The sequence below is a fragment of the Nycticebus coucang genome, chromosome 15 (genome assembly GCF_027406575.1).
Source record: "Nycticebus coucang isolate mNycCou1 chromosome 15, mNycCou1.pri, whole genome shotgun sequence".
Taxonomy (NCBI): Eukaryota; Metazoa; Chordata; class Mammalia; order Primates; family Lorisidae; genus Nycticebus; species Nycticebus coucang.
The window spans coordinates 62,177,886-62,203,055 of NC_069794.1; the positions used below are offsets into that span (position 1 = coordinate 62,177,886).

Below are 25,170 nucleotides of genomic sequence, written 5' to 3' on the forward strand. Positions count from 1 at the left end.
AATCTGCATCCTTTCAATAGAAGTGAAGTGCACTTCACCAACACAGAGCACAGGCATCTTGAATTAGCAGAGAACTATTTTTAACACATGAAGGATAAGATATGAAATTAGTTTCACGGGGAATGAGAACCTTGGAGATTATTTACTTTGCCTTAATTACTCTGACTCACCATTAATTTAGCTTTCCTCGGGTACTAAATATTTCACGCTAAGATTTTGAGACTAAAGAGACAGGAGCACAAATTTGGAGCACTGAAGGTTTGCAGTGGCATCTTCAACATTGAGACACAAATGCCCCCACTGGACACTGAAGGCCATTCTTGGATCTACAGCTCAGAGGCATTTTCAGTTACTGTGTTGTCTTTAACCTTGGGATCAGAACCCACATTGTGAAGCATGCAGAAAACCAAACTTTATTCAGCTTCTGCCTCACTCCTCAGCCAATAATATCACCAGTGCTCACAGCTATTCCCAGCAACTGCCAAATTGGGCAGGAGGTAATTGCCTCAAGCCAAGAAAAGAAAAGTTTACACTGTGCATTGAAAGAATGTTTTTAATGATCAGTGCAATTGGACAATGGAGCCAATTCCTAATAAAGGTGGCTAAGGAGATGTTGCAACAGATATTCTATAATGGGTTCATTAGAGCATCAGTGGGAAAGAATGCACTCACCTCCCACCAAAGCACTTACAGAGAGCAGGGCTTGTCATCTTCAACTGGGCACTTGCCAAAGCTCTCTACTCTTCCCCATGGCTCTTCACTTGTCCACTGGCAGACACCATAAACACAGGCAGTGCATAGCAGCCTGCAAGAGACTGAGGAGAGCAATACACTGGCTGCCAGATGCAATACAAAAGTCACTAGGACCACTCAATCTGTCAGCGCCCTCCACTCCACCTGGCATTCAGCAATTAGAGAGGGGGAGGGAGTCTGGGAGAGTGGGGATCTTCTTTTGGCTGATGACCGCAAAGAACTGCTCCATATTCTGAATGTCAAAGGACTGGTTCTGTGTTATACAACTATTCCAGTGAGCTTAAGCCATTAGTTTTCTCTGCTAAGTACTCCACTCCCTAACATTCTCTTTTTACATATACATATATCTTCAATGTTATAAAATTGCATATTATTTATAAATTCTCTTTCTTTTCTGTTTTAATTAGGTCACAGTTTGACTGACTTGATCGTTGGCTTTCTAGCATTCTGAACCCACATAAACATATCAGACAAGTTCAGTTATCATCTAAACTCCACAAGTGCTCTATTTTGCAATCACATTTGGTCATGGACATACACATATATGAGAATTTGTCAATATTTCCTATTTGACAATAATGATATATTATCAATATTTCTTTAGCATATTCATTGCTTTAGACATACCCTATCACTTGTCTCTTGTCTATCTTCACTACCTGGTCTCTTTCCATGTGTCCCAGGTTCATGAATACTCCCAACATGCACCATCACCTCCCTCAGGAAAGCCTGTTTTCTCTCATCATTGAGCTGACTTGTTTGGGCTACTTACACTTTGTCATTTATCATTTGCAATTCTCAGGTGAATTTCTTCAAGGCCATATCTCAATTTCAATACTCCACTTTGTATTTCTCCTTTTGTATCATCAGTTAAAATAAAGCAAGATGCGGAGAGGCGGAGCAAGATGGCAGCCGAGTAACAGCTTCCTTGCATCTGGGCACCGTGAGTCTGCGGAGATAGGACTCCAGGCATCTCTGGCTGGTGGGATCTGCCTATCATCACCCCTGAGAGGATACAGGGAGTCAGCGAGAGACTTCTGGACCCCAAGAGAAGGACTAAAACAGTGGAAAAACGGCAAGTGGTCGCATGTGTTCAATCCGTCTAAACCCGCCCGCAACTGTTAAGTTCAGTAGCAGCGAGACTGCAAACCGGAAAGACCTTACCTGTGAACTGTTTTGGTGTCTTTGGACTTGGCACTCAGCTGAACTGCCTTGGGGAGAGCCTGAGCAGGAATGCGAGAACTTTGGCCTTTGTCTAGGGCCCCAGTCTGAGCCGCTGAGCCAGACGGAACTAATAGTGTTTGGCTCTGGGTCACAGGCAGCCATTGTGAGCAATCTGCCCCGGCAAGCTCGGCCCTCAGGGTCGCAGAGCTAGAATTGGGTGGGAGCTGGTAACCCAGCGACCAAGTAGCCTAAGGGCGGGGTTTGAGCTGCCTTGCAGCCCTAACGCTGGGGGGCAGAGGGAGACAAGTTTTGGCACACAGGGTAAGTGGATAGCCACTTCAGCAGGTATTCCAGCGACAAGCACCTCCCTGGAAAAGCTTCTGCTCAGCAAGTGAACAAGTTCAAAGTGCCTTTTAAGTGGGCTGAAGAGCGATCTAGGGTGTCTACCTACTGGGGATTGAGAAACTAGCAGCCTCCGGTCATATCAGAACTGTGATTAACATCTCATACCCCAGAAGACCAGGTGTTACCCAGACAATATTCAATGACATATACAAACTGCATTGTTTTTGGTTGTGTGTTTTTTTTTTTTTTTTGGTTTGGTTGTTTTTATTGTTTATTTTGATGTTGTTGATTGTTGCTTTGCTTTTTTAAGTGCAACCTTTTCCATACAGATCCTTTTTCTTTCTCAATTTTTCTAGTTTAATTATTATTTCCCATTGCTGCCTATTTCAATAATTAGAACTTCATTTTTGATAGTGTTTCTACCGCTATTATTTGGTTTTCCACCCAATTTTATCCCATAAAGTTTTCTGTTCGCTTGCTTTGGTTTGATTTATAGCATTTTTGTCTTTCCTCTCTACTTGGTGGAGGTGGGGTACTGTGTCTGATCAGGCTAAAAAGAGCTGCTGACCTCAAGGGAACCACCCAACTGGGCACCCCCAGAAGGTGGGTTTTTTTTTAAGGTTGTATCAAAGTACCCTACTGTACACCTATATTGCTCTGTCTCCCTCTTTCTGTGCCTCTCTTCTTTTTGTCAATATTCCTTTTACCCACCCCCTCTCCTTTCTCTATTTTTCTTTTTTTTCTTATCACTCGGTCCTCCTTTCTTTCATCCCTTTTTTGCTCTTCAGCCTTCTCACCCTTCTGGTCCTGTAACCCTTAGTCCACAGGCATGAGAACTTAAAGAGCAAGAGGAAGTGAAAAGGAAAATTAGGGCAAGGAAACAGATAAAAGAAATCACTCATGAGGAAGAATCAGCAGAAAACTCCAGGCAACATGAAGAACCAGTCCAGAACAACCCCACCAAGGGACCATGAGGTAGCTACTGCAGAGGATTCCACCTATACAGAAATGTTAGGAATGACAGAAAGGGAATTTAGAATACACATGTTGAAAACAATGAAAGAAATGATGGAAACAATGAAGCAAACTGCTAATAAAGTGGAAAATAACCAAAAGGAAATCCAAAAACAGAATCAAATAAGAGATGAACGATATGAAGAATATAAAAAGGATATAGCAGAGCTGAAGGAACTGAAACACTCAATTAGGGAACTTAAAGATACAATGGAAAGTATCAGCAACAGGTTAGACCATGCAGAAGAAAGAATTTCAGAGGTAGAAGACAAAGTTTTTGAGATAACTCAGATAGTAAAAGAGGCAGAAAAGAAGAGAGAGAAAGCAGAACGTTCACTGTCAGAATTATGGGACTTTATGAAGCGTTCCAACATACAAGTTATAGGAATTCCAGAAGGGGAAGAAGAATGCCCCAGAGGAATGGAAGCCATACTAGAGAATATTATAAAAGAAAATTTCCCAAATATCACCAAAGATTCTGATACACTGCTTTCAGAGGGCTATCGGACCCCAGGTCGCCTCAACTCTAACCGAGCTTCTCCAAGACACATTGTGATGAACCTGTCCAAAGTCAAGACAAAAGAAAAGATTCTGTAAGCTGCCAGGAGTAAGCGCCAGTTGACCTACAGGGGCAAATCCATCAGTGACCACAGACTTCTCTAATGAAACTTTCCAAGCAAGAAGACAATGGTCATCTACCTTTAATCTACTTAAACAGAACAATTTCCAGCCCAGAATTCTGTACCCTGCTAAGCTAAGCTTAAAAATTGACGGAGAAATCAAGTCATTTATGGATATACAAATATTGAGGAAATTTGCCACAACAAGACCAGCTCTACAGGAAATACTTCAACCTGTTCTGCACACTGACCACCACAATGGATCAGCAGCAAAATAAGAACTCAGAAATCAAAGGACAGACCCTAACCTCCACACTGATGCAAAAGATAAAACTAAGCAATGGACTCTCACAAAATAAGACGAATAGAATACTACCACACTTATCAATTATCTCAATAAATGTTAATGGCTTGAATTCCCCACTGAAGAGACATAGATTGGTTGACTGGATTAAAAAACACAAGCCATCGGGCGGCGCCTGTGGCTCAGTGAGTAGGGCGCTGGCCCCATATACCGAGGGTGGCGGGTTCAAACCCAGACCTGGCCAAACTGCAACAAAAAAATAGCCGGGCGTTGTGGCGGGCGCCTGTAGTCTCAGCTGCTCGGGAGGCTGAGGCAAGAGAATCACGTAAGCCCAAGAGTTAGAGGTTGCTGTGAGCCGTGTGACGCCACGGCACTCTACCAGAGGGCGGTACAGTGAGACTCTGTCTCTACAAAAAAAAAAAAAAAACACAAGCCATCTATTTGCTATCTGCAAGAAACACACCTGGCTTCAAAAGACAAATTAAAGCTCCGAGTCAAGGGTTTGACAATTTTTCAGGCAAATGGAATTCAGAAGAAAAGAGAAGTTGCAATCTTATTTTCAGATACATGTGGATTTAAAGCAACTAAAGTCAAAAAAGACAAAGATGGTCACTTTATATTGGTCAAGGGAAAAATACAACAAGAAGACATTTCAATTCTAAATATTTATGCACCCAATTTAAATGCTCCCAGATTCTTGAAACAGACTTTACTCAGTCTGAGCAATATGATATCTGATAATACCATAACAACAGGGGACCTTAACACTCCTCTTACAGAGCTGGACAGATCCTCTAAACAGAAATTAAACAAGGATATAAGAGATTTAAATGAGACCCTACAACAACTGTGCTTGATAGACGCATATAGAACACTCCATCCCAAAGATAAAGCATATACATTCTTCTCATCACCCCATGGAACATTCTCCAAAATTGATCATATCCTGGGACACAAAACAAATATCAACAGAAACAAAAGAATCGAAATTTTACCTTGTATCTTCTCAGACCATAACGCACTAAAGGTGGAACTCAACTCTAACAAAAATGCTTGACCCCATCCAAAGGCATGGAAACTAAACAATCTTCTGTTGAATAACAGATGGGTGAAGGAAGAAATAAAACAGGAAATCATTAACTTCCTTGAGCATAACAACAATGAAGACACAAGCTACCAAAACCTGTGGGATACAGCAAAAGCAGTTTTGAGAGGAAAATTCATCGCTTTAGATGCCTACATTCGAAAAACAGAAAGAGAGCACATCAACAATCTCACAAGAGATATTATGGAATTGGAAAAAGAAGAACAATCGAAGCCTAAACTCAGTAGAAGAAAAGAAATATCCAAAATCAAATCAGAGATCAATGAAATTGAAAACAAAAGAATCATTCAGAAAGTTAATGAAACAAGGAGTTGGTTTTTTGAAAAAATAAATAAAATAGATAAACCATTGGCCAGACTAACGAGGAACAGAAAAGTAAAATCTCTAGTAACCTCAATCAGAAATGATAAAGGGGAAATAACAACTGATCCCACAGAGATACAAGAGATCATCTCTGAATACTACCAGAAACTCTATGCCCAGAAATTTGACAATGTGAAAGAAATGGATGAATATTTGGAATCACACCCTCTCCCTAGACTCAACCAGGAAGAAATAGAGCTCCTGAACAGACCAATTTCAAGCACTGAGATCAAAGAAACAATAAAAAATCTTCCAACTAAAAAATGCCCTGGTCCAGATGGCTTCACTCCAGAATTCTATCAAACCTTCAAGGAAGAGCTTATTCCTGTACTGCAGAAATTATTCCAAAAAATTGAGGAAGAAGGAATCTTCCCCAACACATTCTATGAAGCAAACATCATCCTGATACCAAAACCAGGAAAAGACCCAAACAAAAAGGAGAATTTCAGACCAATCTCACTCATGAATATAGATGCAAAAATTCTCAACAAAATCCTAGCCAATAGATTACAGCTTATCATGAAAAAATTCATTCATCATGATCAAGTAGGCTTCATCCCAGGGATGCAAGGCTGGTTTAACATACGCAAGTCCATAAACGTTATCCACCATGTTAACAGAGGCAAAAATAAAGATCACATGATCCTCTCAAAAGATGTAGAAAAAGCATTTGATAAAATCCAGCATCCTTTTCTAATTAGAACACTGAAGAGTACAGGCATAGGTTGCACATTTCTAAAACTGATTGAAGCTATCTATGACAAACCCACAGCCAATATTTTACTGAATGGAGTAAAACTCAAAGCTTTTCCTCTTAGAACTGGAACCAGACAAGGTTGTCCTCTGTCACCTTTACTATTCAACATAGTGCTGGAAGTTCTAGCCAATACAATTAGGCAAGACAAGGAAATAAAGGGAATCCAAATGGGAGCAGAGGAGGTCAAACTCTCCCTCTTTGCTGACGACATGATCTTATACTTAGAGAACCCCAAAGACTCAACCACAAGACTCCTAGAAGTCATCAAAAACTACAGTAATGTTTCAGGATATAAAATCAATGTCCACAAGTCAGTAGCCTTTGTATACACCAATAACAGTCAAGATGAGAAGCTAATTAAGGACACAACTCCCTTCACCATAGTTTCAAAGAAAATGAAATACCTAGGAATATACCTAACGAAGGAGGTGAAGGACCTCTATAAAGAAAACTATGAACTCCTCAGAAAGGAAATAGCAGAGGATATTAACAAATGGAAGAACATACCATGCTCATGGATGGGAAGAATCAACATTGTTAAAATGTCTATACTTCCCAAAGCAATCTACCTATTCAATGCCATTCCTATCAAAATACCAACATCATACTTTCAAGATTTGGACAAAATGATTCTGCGTTTTGTATGGAACCAGAAAAAACCCCGTATAGCTAAGGCAGTTCTCTGTAACAAAAATAAAGCTGGGGGCATCAGCATACCAGATTTGAGTCTGTACTACAAAGCCATAGTGCTCAAGACAGCATGGTACTGGCACAAAAACAGAGACATAGACACTTGGAATCGAACTGAAAACCAAGAAATGAAATTAACATTTTACAACCACCTAATCTTTGATAAACCAAACAAGAACTTACCTTGGGGGAAAGTCTCCCTATTCAATAAATGGTGTTGGGAGAACTGGATGTCTACATGTAAAAGACTGAAACTGGACCCACACCTTTCCCCACTCACAAAATTGATTCAAGATGGATAAAGGACTTAAATTTAAGGCATGAAACAATAAAAATTCTCCAAGAAAGCATAGGAAAAACACTGGAAGATATTGGCCTGGGGAAAGACTTCATGAAGAAGACTGCCATGGCAATTGCAACAACAACAAAAATACACAAATGGGACTTCATTAAACTGAAAAGCTTCTGTACAGCTAAGGAGACAATAACCAAAGCAAAGAGACAACCTACACAATGGGAAAGGATATTTGCATATTTTCAATCAGACAAAAGCCTGATAACTAGGATCTACAGAGAACTCAAATTAATCCACATGAAAAAAGCCAACAATCCCATGTATCAATGGGCAAGAGACATGAATAGAACTTTCTCTAAAGACGACAGACGAATGGCTAACAAACACATGAAAAAATGTTCATCATCTCTATATATTAGAGAAATGCAAATCAAAACAACCCTGAGATATCATCTAACCCCAGGGAGAATGGCCCACATCACAAAATCCCAAAACTTCAGATGCTGGCGTGGATGTGGAGAGAAGGGAACACTTTTACACTGCTGGTGGGACTGCAAACTAGTACAACCTTTCTGGAAGGAAGTATGGAGAAACCTCAAAGCACTCAAGCTAGACCTCCCATTTGATCCTGCAATCCCATTACTGGGCATCTACCCAGAAGGAAAAAAATCCTTTTACCATAAGGACACTTGTACTAGACTGTTTATTGCAGCTCAATTTACAATCGCCAAAATGTGGAAACAGCCTAAATGCCCACCAACCCAGGAATGGATTAACAAGCTGTGGTATATGTATACCATGGAATACTATTCAGCCATTAAAAAAATGGAGACTTCACATCCTTCGTATTAACCTGGATGGACGTGGAAGACATTATTCTTAGTAAAGCATCACAAGAATGGAGAAGCATGAATCCTATGTACTCAATTTTGATATGAGGACAATTAATGACAATTATGGCTATGGAGGGGGAAACAGAAAGAGGGAAGGAGGGAGGGGGGTGGAGCCTTGGTGTGTGTCACACTTTATGGGGGCAAGACATGATTGCAAGAGGGACTTTAACTAACAATTGCAATCAGTGTAACCTGGCTTATTGTACCCTCAATGAATCCCCAACAATAAAAAAAAAAAAAAGCAAGATGCTATTAATTTCTATTTGGGGAGAGACAGAGCATCATGGAGCACAATGTGGTAGAAAAAAGGGTTCAAAATTCTTGATTCTTCCACATACCAGCTCTGGCAGTGCACAAGTTACTTATCTCTCTAAATTTGGGTGTCTTCTTATTACTCACATTAAAAAAAAAAAAAAGTTGCCATGAGGATTAAATTGGATGGCAAATGCAACTATGCCTGAAAATACTCAAAAGATATTACCCACGACTCTGCAATCTTCTGCTGGGCTTCCATTCAAATGCCCTTCTCATAAAGTCTGCTCAGGCAAACCGCAGCCCCCTGCCAGAGTCCTACAAGTGTGTCATCTTGATGAGCTTTCCCATTCACTTCCTCAAAAGGAGACCAAGGCACACTAGGTGCTGCCATCCCGGAATCCACTGATTTCTAAGTTAAAATTTTTCACTAAATAAACACCAAGAATTCAGAAAAGCTACAGTTGAAAGGATAAGGGTACAAGTCAAATCTGTCAAGTGTAGAAAATAGATGTTTTGGCACAATAATCACGTAAATGAGGTGAAAGCTATGTTGATTTGTTTGATCTAAGCACATCAAATTGTATTAAAAAAAATCAGCACACTGTACCCCACGTATGCATGAACATATTCATGATCTATGTGTATCTGACTTAATAAAAAAGAAGAAGAAGAAAGGACAGAGTAAATGCATAAATGGCCATCAGCTCCTTGTACTCCCAGTTATGTGTCTCCGGTTTCCACAGTCTGTATTGGAATGGGGGGTACACAGTAACAGACTGCCTGGAGAGAAAGCACGTGTCAGCAGTGAGACACAGGTGAGCACTCAGGGGCTCCGAAATGGCCTACCTCTCAGGCAGTCATCCACCACGCACTGGGCTGGCAGCTGGCTGAACACACACCTCTCCATCCTTTCCTCTTCACCTTCCTAGAGAAATATTTTAATGCCACAGGAGTTTTGATTAACAGCAAATGTCACTTCCAATTTGTCTGGCTCAGAGAAATTGTTGACACCTGAAATTCTGCTTTAATTCTGAAGCCTCCACTTAAAAATTCAGAGACTAAAAAAATTAAAATAACCCAACTCACAATAGGCATTTGAGGAGTATCAACACATAATTGGGGGGAAAAGTGTGCCTTTATATCTCTGACGGCTATGCAAAGTGAAAAATGGGCACACTTTTTGATCCAGCAATTCTTTCAGTAATAATTTACCCAAATGAGGTAACAGCACAAGTGTAAAATAGTATACATACAAGTGTGCTTAGAGCAGTAATGATTTTTAGAATGAAAAGCTGTAAACAACTGTCTGTCATTAAACCTAGAGTAAACTCTGACAGGCACCATTAGCTGCCTAGTCAGCAAGGCATCTCCCCATCTTTCCTAACAGAACACTAAACTTCTACTCAAATATAAGACAATCAGAAAATAATATTTTCCGGGTCACATGACCTCCGATGGTCCAAGAAGAAGGAAGCCAAGATTAAAGAAGAACAGCTCTGGTCCTCTGGATGATGAATGTGCCCCTAGAGCTGCAATAATTTACTACTACAAGGAGTATGACAAAGAACAGGAAATGCACATTTATAAATAAATAAATCCTAAATCCTGATTTAAAACATGCCTGAAGCCCCCACTCACTGGACTTTTCAATATGTGAACATGTTCTTTCTTATGGCAGTTTGCCCTAAAAATTCTATTACTTACAAGGAAAGGCATCTAATGAAAGTAGTAAGTCATTAAAAATATATGTATTTATTGACATGGAAAAAGGCCCACCACATGTCACTAGAAAAAAAAAATGGATTACGTAACAGCACAGACAAAATTATTTAGAATTTGGTCTGCATATACTGTGTGTGTAAGTATATGTAAATACACACGCAGACTCAAAGATATGACTGGAAGAACTTTACTAAAATTTCAACCATAGTTATTTCTAGTAGGCTTTCTGATAAGTTTCACTTTCCTTTTTGTATTCTATAGTGTTTGCCCTTGCACAATAACATGAATTTTTGTGTTGGGGGGACAAGCTTTTAAAAAAATCTGGCTATTTACTGATTCTGCTTTTAGTCTAAAATAAATGGACAGCTTTGTTTCATATCCCTCTCCAAACTTAAGTGTTCTAGGAGAAAAAACAAAAAAAGAAAGAAACTAGCCAGACAGACAAAATATTATTTCATTATAAAATTCCATGATGAAGCAATGAAATCTCTTTCAAATCTGAATTTATACATGCTGAAAAAGAAACACAGCCGGAGGTATCTAAGTGTCTTTCCAGAAGAGTGAAAATAACATTAATCAAAATGAAATATCTTTTTAAAGAAGCTGAACACTTCATATCCCAAAAACTGAGAAGAGAATCCTTGTGGTGGGAGGGGAGAGGCATGGCAACCAGAAAGCTGCGAGCAGAAAGCAGGGGCTATCACGGCCACCTGAAAGCAGCAGAGGGGCGGCCGCCTGTAAGTGCCATTAGGTCAGGTAGAGATAGACGGGCTCTCCTTGGGTGTACACACCTTCTTCATGGGATAAATCCCCAAGGACCTACCTCATCCCCACCCCTCTGCAGCAGAGCCTTAGTCACTTCCAGCTCTCCAAAGGCTACAGTTTCAAGCAACCTAGAGGACCAGATGTTCTCCATGACCCCTCTCAGTTCTAAAATTATAATTTAATTAAACACATTTCATAAATTGGGAGGTAAGAGGAGATTATCCGAAAGATCTCAAACACCACTTGGGTTAAAGACATCTGAGTGCTATAAATTCAGGCTGGCAGTGACAGGTCTAAGAGGTAGCTCTGGGCTACAAATACCCACCCCAAGGCAAGCAGAAAACAGAAGTTACATATAAAAATTTCAACATGAAAGTATTAAGTCATTAAAAATATATGTATTTATTGACATGGAAGGAGGCCCACCACATGTCAATAAATTACATGTCACTTATGTAATCCATCCAAAATTTCAAAATTCAAAAATCATTGGTTGATTTTTACGAGAGCTTGTAGAATCTTTCCAAAAAGAAAAGTTCTCAAAAACTCTGGCTTTTATAATCAGTTCATTGGGGTAAACATTTCTTTAAAATAACAGGAATCTTACAGATGTAGGATAATTGCAAATATACTGGGATGGTTTGTTTTACAAGTTAATTTCCAGCAGTTATTCTTCCTTGCTTTTACAATAAAATGTTATATTGTACTTACACTGTATTTCATGATAATGCCATTATTCACAATCAGGAACCATTTAATTCTAGAAGAGTCACAGTACTCTAAGAAAAAATAAATAAGTACTCACTATTAAATAGTCCATATTACATATTTGGCTTCAGAATCTATCAATAGCGCAGTGGTTCTCAACCTTCCTAACGCCAAGCTACTTGGGAGGCTGAGGCAAGGGAATAGCTATTGTCACAACGCCCAGCTATTTTTATTTTGTTGTTGTTGTTGCAGTTGTTTAGCTGTTGTTTAGCTGGCCCAGGTCAGGTTCGAACCCGCCACCCTCGGTGTACATGGCTGGCACCATAACCACTGTGCTATGAGCGCCAAGCCCCAACAATAATTTCTAAGGACCATCTCCAGTTTTCTTCATTAGTTTGAGATGGCTTTAAGCAGATATACTTTGAATGAGTACCCTAGACAGATTTGAATAGGGTATGGATCATCCCCATTAGGAAACAGTGATACAAATAATTATGAGGTGGTTTAGTCACAGATAATCAAGCCTGATTACACAAACTTATTTTAGATCATTCTACGCTTCTCTGTATCTTTGGTCACTATTCTTGCCCCTTGTCCTAGAAGCTGCCACTATCTACCTACAGATTTGACAGTAATTCCCAAGTTGGTTCTCTTGCTTCCAGTTGTGCCCTCTCCAATCCCTTTCTCTAGAAACTTGCCAGAAAGATCTTAAATACTACAAATCAGACCACATCGTTTCCCTTTAAACCCTTTGATCACTGCTTAATGGGCATAGTTTCCTCTTGAGATGATGAAAATTTTTTAGAATAGAAACAGATGGTAGTTGCACAACATTGGGAATATACTAAATGCCACTGAACTGTTCACTTTAAAATGGTTCATTTTATGTTATGCGAATTTCACCTTGATTTTTTTTTTTTTTTAAGGCAAAGAAAAAAACAAAACCCAGAGGTATTCCCCATTGCACTTCGGATAAGATCCAAAATTCACAGCATAGCCTGGTAAGTGTGGCTTAATCAGGCCCCAGCCTCCACCTCAGCAGCCTCATTCCTCACCTCTGCCCACCTTCATGCTCTACTGTGCAGCCACACTAGCCATCTTTCAGTTTCCCAGCAGCAAAGCTTTTCTCACATCTAGGCTTCACACATTGGACTTCCAACCTGGATACCCTAATCACCCTTCAGATATTAATTTATCTACCACTCTCTCATACCAGCACTTCAGAAAAATACAGCCTATTCCAAGTACTTATCGTGAGTTCCAATTACATAATTACTTTCATGTTTGTTTGATGTTCTTTCCAGTAAACTGTAGACTCCTACCAGGACAGGACTAGCCATTATTTTGTTCACCACTTCACTCCCAGCACCTGGTGTGAACTTAGCACATTAAATATCTATTAATTTGGCACAACAAATATCTAGCATGCTTTTCTCAAGATACTTTAAATCTCTACTACAAAATGATTATAGGGATAGGTCAAAAATATTATAGGAGACTTCAAATATGCATTTCAAAATTATTCTTTTAATAGTTAGATGAGAAAAATCACACACTACTTGAGGTCAACTCAACACAATATAGAATGCATCAACCAGTGCACAGAAAACCGTTTCTCCAACTCATGCTGCACCTGCTTTGTGTTACTTGACAGAATCAAGACCCTAATGCCCAAGAAAAATCCACTTAAAGATGCTCTCCGCACGCCACAGCACGTTACTGAGTAATACGGAAATAAACACAGTGTGTATGTCTCTGAAGAAAAGACACAGTTGAAATGTGTAAAAGACTAGAATTGGGAAGGATGTCACAAGAAACTGATGGCTGCTCTCACACAGGCATGACTTTCTTGAAGAAAAGTGTATAGAGTACTACTAGAAAATAAGAGCCCTGAGCTCAGGCAGGTCTGAGAGATAAAGAGAAAGGAAAATAAAAGCTAAACTCATATAAGAGCAGGCATAATTGGGGCTTTGTTACTAAACAGATTACAGGTATGCAAGTGATTTATTTTTTTCCCATCTTGCACTTGTATTAACTAGAACCTGAACTTGCCACGAGGCTGAAGTAGGTCTTAATTACTTGCCTTTAAAGCTTATGCCTATTCAAAATAAGTTTTTTTTTCTTTTTTCAGCTCCCTCAGAGCTGTCTAATCCACAATTCTCCCACCCAGCTCTCACCACTTATGATCATCATGGAGAACAAAGCAAGCAGTGGCCTTACAGGCAGGTTCCAGAAAGATCCAACTGTTCATAAGTGTGTGCACCAGACCACAAAGCATTCCCCAGCTCCCACCTCAAGGGCAGAAAAATATCTGGACCTGAACACATTTACTACTCGTACCACAGGCTATGTTTCTATACTTAAGTTCTTCTTTTGCCAAGGCTTTGGATTTTCCCAGGCCCCAGGTCTTGGACTTAGGGGTGATGTGCACAGCTGCTAGTTAATTTTAAGAGTATCCCCATATGTGCCACAATGCCTAAAGGCACTGCTCCTGGCAGCTGAGGATGGGCACCCAAAACTGGGTGGTAGTTGTGCTGTTTTGAACATCTTGGAGATGGGTATGAAGCTTTTTGTTAATAGAGGCTCCATCTCTCAGCTCTTTGTGCTTGGTTGGGAACCCCTGGATAAAGGATGAAGCTACTGTGGGACTGTTATGTGGCAACCAACAAAACTGCTCTCCAACAAGGGGAGGAGAGCCTGTGTCATAAGACAGCCCCATCAACATCCCTCAGGATTTCAAGCTGCCCCTCAGTGCCCCCTTCCTTAAGGCAGTGTGTTGTGTGACTGCCTCATAGCCCCTCGCTTGGATTCCTTGACACACCTTCTAAATCAGTTTCATATATGAAGACACTCCATGAGTCCATTCCCCTCTTCCCAAAGCATTCTTATCAACATTCTTACCATTGTTTTTGTTACATACTTCACAGGAGATAAGGTGAAGCAGACTGATAACACTATGAAAAGCATCCTTATGCAGGAAAGCAAGATTCCAGCAAAGCCAAACCCTTCTAAGAGCAGAGGATAGGGAAGGTGAGCAAACGAGGGGCTGAAAGACAGAATAACAGAGAAATTGGAGGGAGATGACCAAATTGCCAAAAATATTTGACAAAGGGAAAATATCAGGGCTTAGAGAACCAGAGACTTGGAGGGAATGAAGCGTCAGTAAAGTGTCTAAGATTTCTGGTGGGGCAGGGTGAGATTATAAATGTGGGTATCTTCTGCCCCAACTCAAGATTTTTTGCAGTAGAAGAAATAAGAATGTCAGAAGAGAAAAACCTCATCAGATTTACACCATTTTCATACTTTGAGGAACTAGGAAACATCCAAATAGGAAAATAGAAATCTCTAAAGTACTTTAGAAAACTGGTTACTCGGGTCATAGAGGCACAGAGAGCCTAACACCAGACAGTGATGTAATGCAGATTAGCAAGGCCAAGAAGCCCTAACTCCCTTGGGTGCTGCAGGATTCTGTGCAGCAAGGTCGCCAGTGAGCAGGTAGAACCAGAGAACGTGTCAATCATGGGCTGTGCTACTGAGGAGGGTCTGCCACTGCCTTGGGTGCCGCCCAATGCCAGGGAAAAGAACAAATATCTGACTCTGCCTTCTCCCTGCCATCTCCCACTAGTGCCTCCCATGGGTAGAAACAGCAAGCCAGCTGACTCAGAAACCTGGGAAACCAGCCTACAGAGGTGTGCCTCCTCTGAGGCAGAGAGGACGCGGGAAGAGTGAGGCATGCTGCACCCACCACAAGGGAGAAGGGCAGAAATGCTGGTGAAAAGAAGAGGGACAGTCCGCTTTAACAAGCAAGCTCCTATTGCAATAGACATACTTTTAAAAGGTTTGCGTATTGCCATACATTGGCCACAAAAGAATAAAGTATGTCTACCTTTGGACAGAACAGCCAACTGACCTCTTGTCATGTTCCAGTGGCCCCAGTGCTGTTCTGCAGAATCTAAGTTGGAAAGAGGTCGGGAAATTTATTCTTTATCACGCCTTCTTTAGTTACAATTAAGTCAGAACTAGTCCAAAGAGGCGAGATTTCTTTTTAAATATCTAGAATTAAAAAGGCCCTAATTTCTTTTGTTTTTTTTTTTTTGAAACAGAGTCTCACTATGTCGCCCTTGGTAGAGTACCGTGGTGTCACAGCTCACAGCAACCTCAAACTCTTGGGCTTAAGCAATTCCCTTGCCTCAGCCTCCCAAGTAGCTGGGACTACAGGCGCCCACCACAATGCCCAGCTATTTTTTTGTTGTAGTTGTCATTGTTGTTTAGCAGACCCAGGCCGGGTTCAAACCCTCCAGCCCCAGTGTATATGGCTGGTGCTGTAACCACTGAGCTACAGGGGCCAAACCAGGCCCTAACTTTTAAAAAGAAAAAATGTCATAAGTATTTCACAAAAGTAAATACATACAGTATAAGTAAAACTCAGGAAATATGAACAAGGATAGTGCATTGTATCAACGTATCGACAATATTCTGGTTATACTATATTTTTTTAATTTTTATTTATTTACTTATTTTGGTTATACTATATTTTTGTAAGATGTTAATTTTGTGGGAACTAAGTAACAGGATCTCTCTATAACTCATTTGAATCTATAATTATCTCAAAATAAAGAATTTAATTAAAAATATAGTAATTACGTGCATGACATCCTGAATCACCGAGGCCTCTTCCTTTGCACTGTGTCCCACCACTGGCATCTTGGGCCTCTTTCACACTCACATGCTCCATATTTCTGCTGTCGTGACGATTTGGTCTCCCTGGAAAGCTCCTTGCTGGCCCACTCCACAACTGCTCATAATTTGGTCTTCTCTTTGTCACTGAATCAATGCTACTTTTACAAAAGATGATGGTGTCAGGTCACTCTTACTGGATTACTCAAATTTCACATTTCTGACTACAAAAAGAGCCAGAATATTAGCATGCATACATGAGACGATGAGAAGCCTGCCCCATCTTACATCGTATCACCTAACAAGCTTCAACCTGCTCATTTCATAACTAAAGAATTCAATCCAAAACAGCTCTTTTTACATGTTTATATTTTCTTTCTCTCATTGTCTATACCTCTTGATCTCCTTTGGGAAGTAATGGCCTAAGAGCTGATGGGAAAAATTTCAGTCAAAAGCCTGGCATTATGACAGAATGAGAGGCCAAAAAACCCAACCCTGTTCCCAGTTACCACTCATTCACTTAGCTAAAATATAGGCTATCAGAGCAGCAGAGAAAACAATAGATATAAGGGCATACAGTCATGCTAGGTCTTCCAGAAATTGATGGTGGATGAAAATCACCTCTTTCCCAGAAGCGAGGCGGGGAGAAATCACTATTCTTTACAAAACGTACAGGCACGCTCCTTCTCTACAACTCCACAAATCCTTTCTATAAAATGTAACTTTCTTCCTTTAATGATCTGATAGTGAATTATTCATATTTTTAATTAATATTTCTTTCTTCTTTTATTTATATCCAGAATTGTGCTACTTAATGCTATAAAGGCTAACCAAGATTATAGGCAAGACAAGGGACTCCCAACCCTTCCAGGGGTGCCAAGTCTAACAGGCAGGACAGGGCAACCGGCAGGGTGGAGGACTGAAAGCTTGTCTGAGGAAGAGCAGTGGGATAAATGAAGGCATAGCACAGGCATCCGTGTCATGCTGACGTTTTTAGGCAGCAATCCATCTCAAATCCTTTCCTGCATCTTCATCCCCTTACTTTAACTTAAGTGCTCATGACGGCTTGCCCGGCAGTGCTACTTCCTAGCTGGTCTCTATCCCTCCAACTTACCCTCTAGCAATCCATTCCCCACACATCTGGCAGAGTAACTTTTACAAGCTGCAAATCTAAAGTAGCCTAGGCCTCAGTGTCATCCTTCAGTAGCTCTCCACCACCTGAGGCTGGGTCTCCCAAACTTGCCTCATTATAACAACCACCACCACCACCACCAGCTTCTTCTACATCTTATGCTAAATTCCTCCCGAAGCTGACCTTTAGACTGAATGTAAGTGGAAGTTATTTACTTGGGAAAATCCTAGGAGTTCTTTCTGGTAAAGAAATAAAAAGAGGAGACAACTATTTTTAACATGCAGGTTGTGTAGCTGACTGCCACTGTTGGTAACTGAGGCTCAGCTTCACAGGGCAGCTCTGAGACACCATGGAGAATATGCATCAGCGTTATCTCACCCAAGAAGAGAGGATGCTAAGGTGTTCTCTTCCGTCACTGGTTGAAGTCTACTCCTGGGGCACTAACTGTGTTGTACCACTAATCTGCCCCCACATGTGGGAGATAAAGCCCTCATTTGGAGAATAGGAAGTGCTTGAAGAATTGTGTCCTGCAGAAGAGAGTGGGTCATGGGTAAAATCTGGAAATCCGTATTGTGACAAACAACTCATAAAATTTCTATGGATAGGCAAATATCTGGCCAATATTATAAAGTTCAAAATCTTTGGTGGACTCCACCAGGTCCTCCATGATCTGTCTCCTGCCTCTACTCTGGACCAACTAAGCTACTTATCAAACCACACTGAATTTGTGCACTTCCCTGAAAGCAGCATGCTTTCTTCCAGGGACAGGAACTGCGCCTTAAGAATTCTTATAATTCCCAGAGCCAAATATAGCAGTACTTATAAAAAAAATACTCAAAAAATGTTTGTTAAGAAAATAATTCCAAAAGAAAATACATAGTATGTGATTGTTTAAGTGATACTGGAAGGTTCTCTGGACAAAACCAGAGAATAATTCCACTATGAGAATCAAGCAAATAAATAGTGAGCACCTAACATATGCAAGACACACAGGAATCCCTCCAGAAAAGTACTTAACGTTTTATCAGCTTGCAACTTAACAAAGATTTGCTGATACTCAACTGTGACTAAACTTCAAAAGAGATAAACACCTAGGCAGTGATAGAAAGATAAACAGCACTATAGAAGGATTTGGAAGTGTGGCCGACTTTACCTATCTTGTGATTCTGCCACGGTTGTCTCCAGAGATGTTACCACTCTCTACTTACTTCACAAAGATTCAACGGGATAAAGAAAAAAAAAAAGCCTTATTTCAATGGCACTGAATACTTGGGGTTGTGACTTCTTCCAATGACTAAAAATTTGGTACTTGGGATCCAGATAGTGACTTTGGGTGCTATCCTTCAAGTGCACAATGGCTTCTGAGACTCAAGGTGCTCTCTTGCAAATGAGACCAAAGCAGCAGCTCTGGCCACTTTTTGTCATTAAAGACCTTATCTGTGGCTTTTCTCCTGTTTGGGATGTTAACCACAGCATCCTGGCTACATTCCAGTTTGGATAATTATATTGGGGCTAGCAAACTTCACCCTCTAAAGCCAACTAAATAAAGTATTCTTTGGGACTTGCTGCCATAACCTTTGTTATGCTGCTATAGGCTATTAAAGCACTTTTCTGTACTTGGGATAAATCAATAGCCCTGTTATAACTTTCTACGTTCTCAAGAAGTATATTTCAAAATATTACTAGCTAAGTTAGCTAGTTTGGCTTTTTTTTTTTTTTTTTTTTAAATACAGTGACAGAAACTATTAGAAAACTACAATAATTCTTTTCTCCATTCTCTGAATATCTACTATCACACAGATAAAGACTGAAGTATTTGCAACATTACACCAAAAAACACAGAAGGTACTTTAACTCCGCAAAATACATGGTTACCATGTACCACATGCCAGGCCCTGTTGTAGGTACTGGGCACTGTTCTCAGTACCACGTGTCATACTATCAGCATAAATGTGAAAAATTTAATTAATTTTAACTTATTTTTCTGTATTTCTAAAAATCTGAATATATCATCTTTTCTTTAAAAATTCCCATATACAAGTCCAATTAAATAATATTTTGTACCTCCTTAAAATAAGAGTCTATAGGACCTTAAACTCTATGTGTATGTAGGCGTATGTGGAAGTATATCTGTGTCTAAGAATGAGAAAATATGCTTTCCAGGCTAGCTTGGATGGTGGCAAATGGGAGCCTACTTATATATTTATTCATTTGTCTGCTTTTAGCAATCATCTTATTTGGGTGGGTAAGAGTTTACAGGTTATAATAGCAGAAGCTGACATAAGGAAATTGAAAACATAAATATCTCTTGCTTAAAGGTTCTCTTTACTATATGAAAAAAACACAAGTCAAGTCCTTTAGCATTTCATCATAAGAATGAAAAATGACAAAAAGGAAAAAATACAAGTATTGTGTATATGTTTACACATATACATAAAAATTATCTTGTATGTGAAAACAGAAGACAGTTAATTTCATCTCAAGATTCCAGTGGATTAAATTAAATGCATGAATTATTGAATATTTAACATCACACTGTACAAACAGATAATTCCGAAAATTTAAAAAAAGAAAATCTTGAAATTCAGATTAATACTAGATTATCCAAAAACAAGTACTTCTTCTGGACAAACTATATCCAGACAGTGGGAAAGAGGTTTGTTGTTGTTGTTGTTGTTGTTAAATCAATGAAATTCACTTGAAATCTGCCAAATTATTATTCTGTTTGAAAATCCTTCTAGCTAGAACAAGTTAATAGCAGGCTTCTAAAACTAGGTTAAACATGTTGTAAATCAATTTATTCCCCCCTAAAAATCTGCAAAAGTACATCTTTTCTGGTGAAAATGGCTCTTCAATGGTACTTAATACTGTCACTACACTGTTTCTCCAATCAGCCCACTTCAAGTTTTTCTACTTAAGGTTTTGTATTAAAGTTAAATGCTTACTTTTTCCATAAATAATAAACAGTGGAATGCAAATTCTTTATAATAGCATGAGGAACCTCAAAATGTATAATATATACATTTTCTAAGTTTAGAAGAAATAATAATGCATACATGATGCCATTTTGCCATCCAACAATCCATCTGTTATCATTTTATTAGAGTTACGAAATAATCTGCACTATCACCTCTCCAGAGATAGAGAACTCATCCTCCACTAACAGGCATTAGGTAACACCTTTGGCAAGATGGCTTTGATAAAAGACTGAAAGGAATATTATCCAGGGACACAGCCTACCCCAGGAAATTTAAAGAGCCCAGAACACCAACAGCATGTCTACTGCTTTACAGGATAGGAAACTGTACCAAGTGATTAATTACCTAAAATGTTTAAACTTTTACAGCTATACAAAGTGATCAACAAAATCTTTAATCTCCTCTCTGTTAAAAACTCACACAAGGGCAGCACCTGTGGCTCAAAGGAGTAGGGCGCCAGCCCCATATGCCGGAGGTGGCGGGTTCAAGACCAGCCCCAACCGAAAATCACAAAAAAAAAAAAAACCTCACACAAAAAATATGAGATTAGTAAACTACCATTAAATCAAGGAACTGAGCTTCCCAGTTTAGGGAAAGAGGTGAGGGTCATAGGACTTGAAGATAGAATATACCATATACAACACATTTAAGACCACAGCCTCACCTAGAGTGTCAGTGATGAATTGTTACTCTCAAATATGACTATATTTTCTAAAAATTCTTACTAGGAAAAAAATCTTGGTTACAAATTTTATGTATATAAAGAAGAAAGAATAATGGGGTGGGGGGGGGAATGTTCAGGTGTGACCCAAGGGAAGCTATCCTGAGACCTATTATAGAAAATTCAAGTTTTTGTAATATCCTAAGAGCACCTGACAGCAGCAAAAAAATGCGCTTACGATGTTTAACAACTATAAAGGGAAGAGCTGAACGATCCTCCCAAACTTGCATTTTTCAGTTTACACTAGGCTTAAGAGGGAAATTGAAGTTAGATGCTTCATTTCATCCCACAATAACAACATAATTTTTATTATATCAAAATAAAAAATTAATATTCTTTTTAAAACACTGAGAAAAGAAAACAACAGGTTCACCTCACTCAAATGAAACTTGGTGGATCTATCTTATTTGGAGGGTTGCAATGCCTGAGCTACAGTGTATCAGGATGTGGAAGCAGCTGTCACTGCTTTGTTTTTCATTCACAGTAGGTGGTTGCCAAGCAACAAAATACTATTGTCTGTTTCCATGATCTATTGGCCAATTCTACTGGTGATAATGCTTTCTACAGTTTAAAACAGAGCCACCTTTTGGACAAAAAGGAACAAGAAAAAATTCTAAGGATGACAATTATATATATATATATATATACACACACACGAGACTAAGTATACTGAATGTACCCTAAAATTGTGTAGAGATACAGAGAATATGAATATATAACTGTGTGCTAATATATATACATATATTTTGCATATATGCATATGGCACCTGAAAGCCCAACTAAATTTGACAGGCCCATAACTGAAACCTAAATCCCTGAGGGAAACTCTAGGCATGAACTAGAGAAATCAAAGCATAGCAAGAATTGTATTTCCTTAACAACAGCAATAATTTCCAATTTGCCAGATTTATCAAATCCTGTTCTTTCTAACAGGAAGTCTTCCAGACAGAAAAGCAATTCTGCCTACTTACATAAAAATGATAAATGAAAAGCCTTTACCATCTACTTTGGAATCATCTAACATATTTAATATTTTGTTTCACTTAACAGCACATGCTACCAATGTGTACAAAGATAATTCAGTGTTGTTGTTTGCACCCAAGAATCTTAAATTTTATTCATCTTAAAAATAATTGAATTGTTCTCCCTGGAATAGTCTCATGTGATTCTCCACTTTGTTTTGATATGAGTCCTTGGGGAATAACAGTCAAGCTATGTTACTCTTGCATATTTCACTACCTTACAAATAAAATAACACACAGTGTACTCAATATAAAGTTGTCAACATTAACTTTCATCAGTTGCTGTTTGGTTTTCATTGACAAGGCTTCTGAAGATAAGAATTATAATATTCTAGATCTACAGACACAACATCAAGACAGCCTAAAGGAATTAAAGCCTGAAAATGCTAGAGGCAATCAAATATTGAAATGAAGAGAAATCAGTATCATTTGTATTTCTGCAAAGGCCCTAAATAATGCCAGAACAATGTTTGCATTTTATGCAATGCTCATCGGTCTTCCCTCACAATTATTTCCAAAGCACTTTAAATAAACTAATGCATTCCTCTCAAGGGGTCTTTTCACTTTTTGGAATTCATTACTACTTGCAAATCTGTATATTATAAGAAGCTGGAATAAGAAATATCCAGTACGTGGATAAACATTATTAATACAAAGTCTCTATCAAAGGGACTACTCGGGCACAACAGAAGCAAACCTTTTTGATAATTAACTAAGTACCAAAATCACCACTTTCCCAGAGAAATGCACCTACCTCTCAAGGGCGCCCACCTGGGTTTCTCTTTCACCTCTCAGCCCACAAATGACCCACTTCCTTCTCTATTTCCTTCCCAAGCTCGCTCACCTGTGTCCTTCCTGCTCTAAGAATCAATTTCCTTCCCAGTTTCTTCACCCTCTCCAGATCCCTTAAGCACCTTTTATTACTTTCTCCAAACTACCAGACTTAAATCTGAAGCCCAGTTTCCTAGGAACCTCTCCATAAACACTTATTTTTCACATTTTCCTAAATCCACTTTTAAAAATCGCTACCACTAAACAAACACATTCTTTATAAAATTAGGGTTACAAGCCAGGTTTTGTTTTGTTATTTAATGTTATAGCAGTGAAAGATTGAGCAAGAGGAAAGGGAAAGAGCAAGAGAAGGGAGAAGGAAGGCTAAATGGGTATACACAGTGGGACTCGAGGATCCTTCAGCGCAGGCCACCTGTCGACCCCACTTTCCCCATGTGCTAGCAGCGGGATGACAACCACAACACTCCAGAAACACCCACCTCCATAATGGGGGCGGGGTTACACCTTCAGCCAATCAGGACCCGCGAACCCCGGTGTCCAACCTATGGGTGGCCGTGGCCGTACAGGGGGAGGACGTGGGGTGGTCTGGAAGGTGCCGCGTCCGTGGGAGGCGCGCACGTGTCGAGTCCAGAGAGGCCGGAGACAGCGGACATCCAGCTGCCGAGGCGCGGGCTCTGCACCCTGGCAGCCGCCGAGTCCAGTTACCCACTGCCTCCTTTGCCTCGGGTTGGGTTGGGCTGGGCTGGGCTGGGCTGGGCTGGGCAGGGCAGGGAGCGCTCCCGCCGAAGAAGACCTGTCGGGGTGTCCGAGTTTCCCGTAGAGGGGACCCTCACAAATAACAATAGTACCTAGCGCAGATGAGGCACACAGGAAAGTTTCCGGCCCGCACTAGAGCGGAGTCCGCCAAGGCAGGGAGGAGAAGGGATGCAGGGAGGGAGGGTGACAACCTGGAAAGAAGAGAGCAGAGGGATAAGGGGCAGGACAGGGTCTTGGGTGATGCCCGGGACAACAGGCGGCGGGTGCGCTGTCCAAGGTTCAGGGAAGGTGGTTGGCGCGCGGCAGGCGCAGAGCCCCGAGCCGACACCGGCTGGCGGGCGGCAAGGAAAGCCGGGAACAACTGTCTGGGGCACCAGACACCCCCAGCTACTAAAAGTGACCTAGCTTGGGCTGGGGTGCGGCGGGGACGGGCGCGGGGGTCTGCACCGACGCCCCCACGCTTCCACGCACCTCTCTCTACCAGCCTCACCTCTAGCTCCACTCCCCTCCCCCTCGCCCACTCCCCTACAAGCCTAGGTAGAAGTGCCGTGGCGGAGGCGGGACCAGAGAACCCGGGCCCCGAGCCGGGACGCCTCAGGGATGCTGCGGGCCCCTGAGCAGCTTACCTGGGGCCGCGGTATGGGGAACGGAGACAGCCGGGCGCCAGGCGCGGCGCCGCTCCTCTTAGCCTTGGCGTCCTCCCCTTTCTCCGCTTCTCCTGGACTCTCTCCCGGGCACGGAGCTACGAGACGGGGCCGGGCTGCGGCCGCGATTCCCTCCACAGCCGCGGTCGCCCCCGCCGCGGCAGACAGAGGACGCCCCGCGGCGGCTGGAAGCCTGTGTGAGTAGCGGCGCCCGAGAGAGGAAGGATCTCCTGAGGGGCGCTGGAGACTCCGCGGCTCGTGGCGCGCGGGCGTGCGCACGCGCGCCTGCGAGTGTGAGTGCGTGAGCGAGCGAGCGCGCGCGCCCACGGGCTGGGGGAATCGCGAGGGGAGGAGGAGTGAAGCAGAGAGATGCTCGTAGGGACCGAGGCAAAATTCTTCGCCTCCGGAAATCCGTAAACCCGGGGAAGGAGGATCGAACGCGTCTAGCCTGCAGGAGCTGCGGGCGCGAGGCGGCTGCAGAGTAGGGGATGACGGCGGCGAAGCGCGCTCGGGCTGCGAATCCGAGCCGGGCTGAGTGAGCGGAACGCGCAGCCACCAATGCAGTAGAGGCGGCGCCCGCAGCCCGTGGTCGCGCTGCCCCCTTCTGGGAGGGGCCGAGGCCGCTCGCTCCCGCCGCCGCCGCTGCTCTACAGACTTCTGGGCTGGGGCGCAGGGGAACAGAGATAGGGACCGCA

General features: G+C 41.3%; 1 protein-coding gene across 4 annotated transcripts in view; it reads right to left on the reverse strand.

Annotated features, from left to right (window-relative positions):
- The window catches only part of ENOX1 (ecto-NOX disulfide-thiol exchanger 1), a 730,917-nt gene extending 706,166 nt beyond the window's left edge, over window positions 1–24,751 (reverse strand). For 3 of the 4 annotated variants that reach the window (XM_053563923.1, XM_053563922.1, XM_053563921.1), the window contains exon 1: window positions 24,458–24,751. The gene's annotated coding sequence lies outside the window, so the exon portion shown is untranslated. The remainder of the gene's footprint in view (window positions 1–24,457) is intronic. The other variant, XM_053563925.1, reaches the window with a different exon arrangement.
- Between the last annotated feature and the right edge of the window lie 419 nt (window positions 24,752–25,170).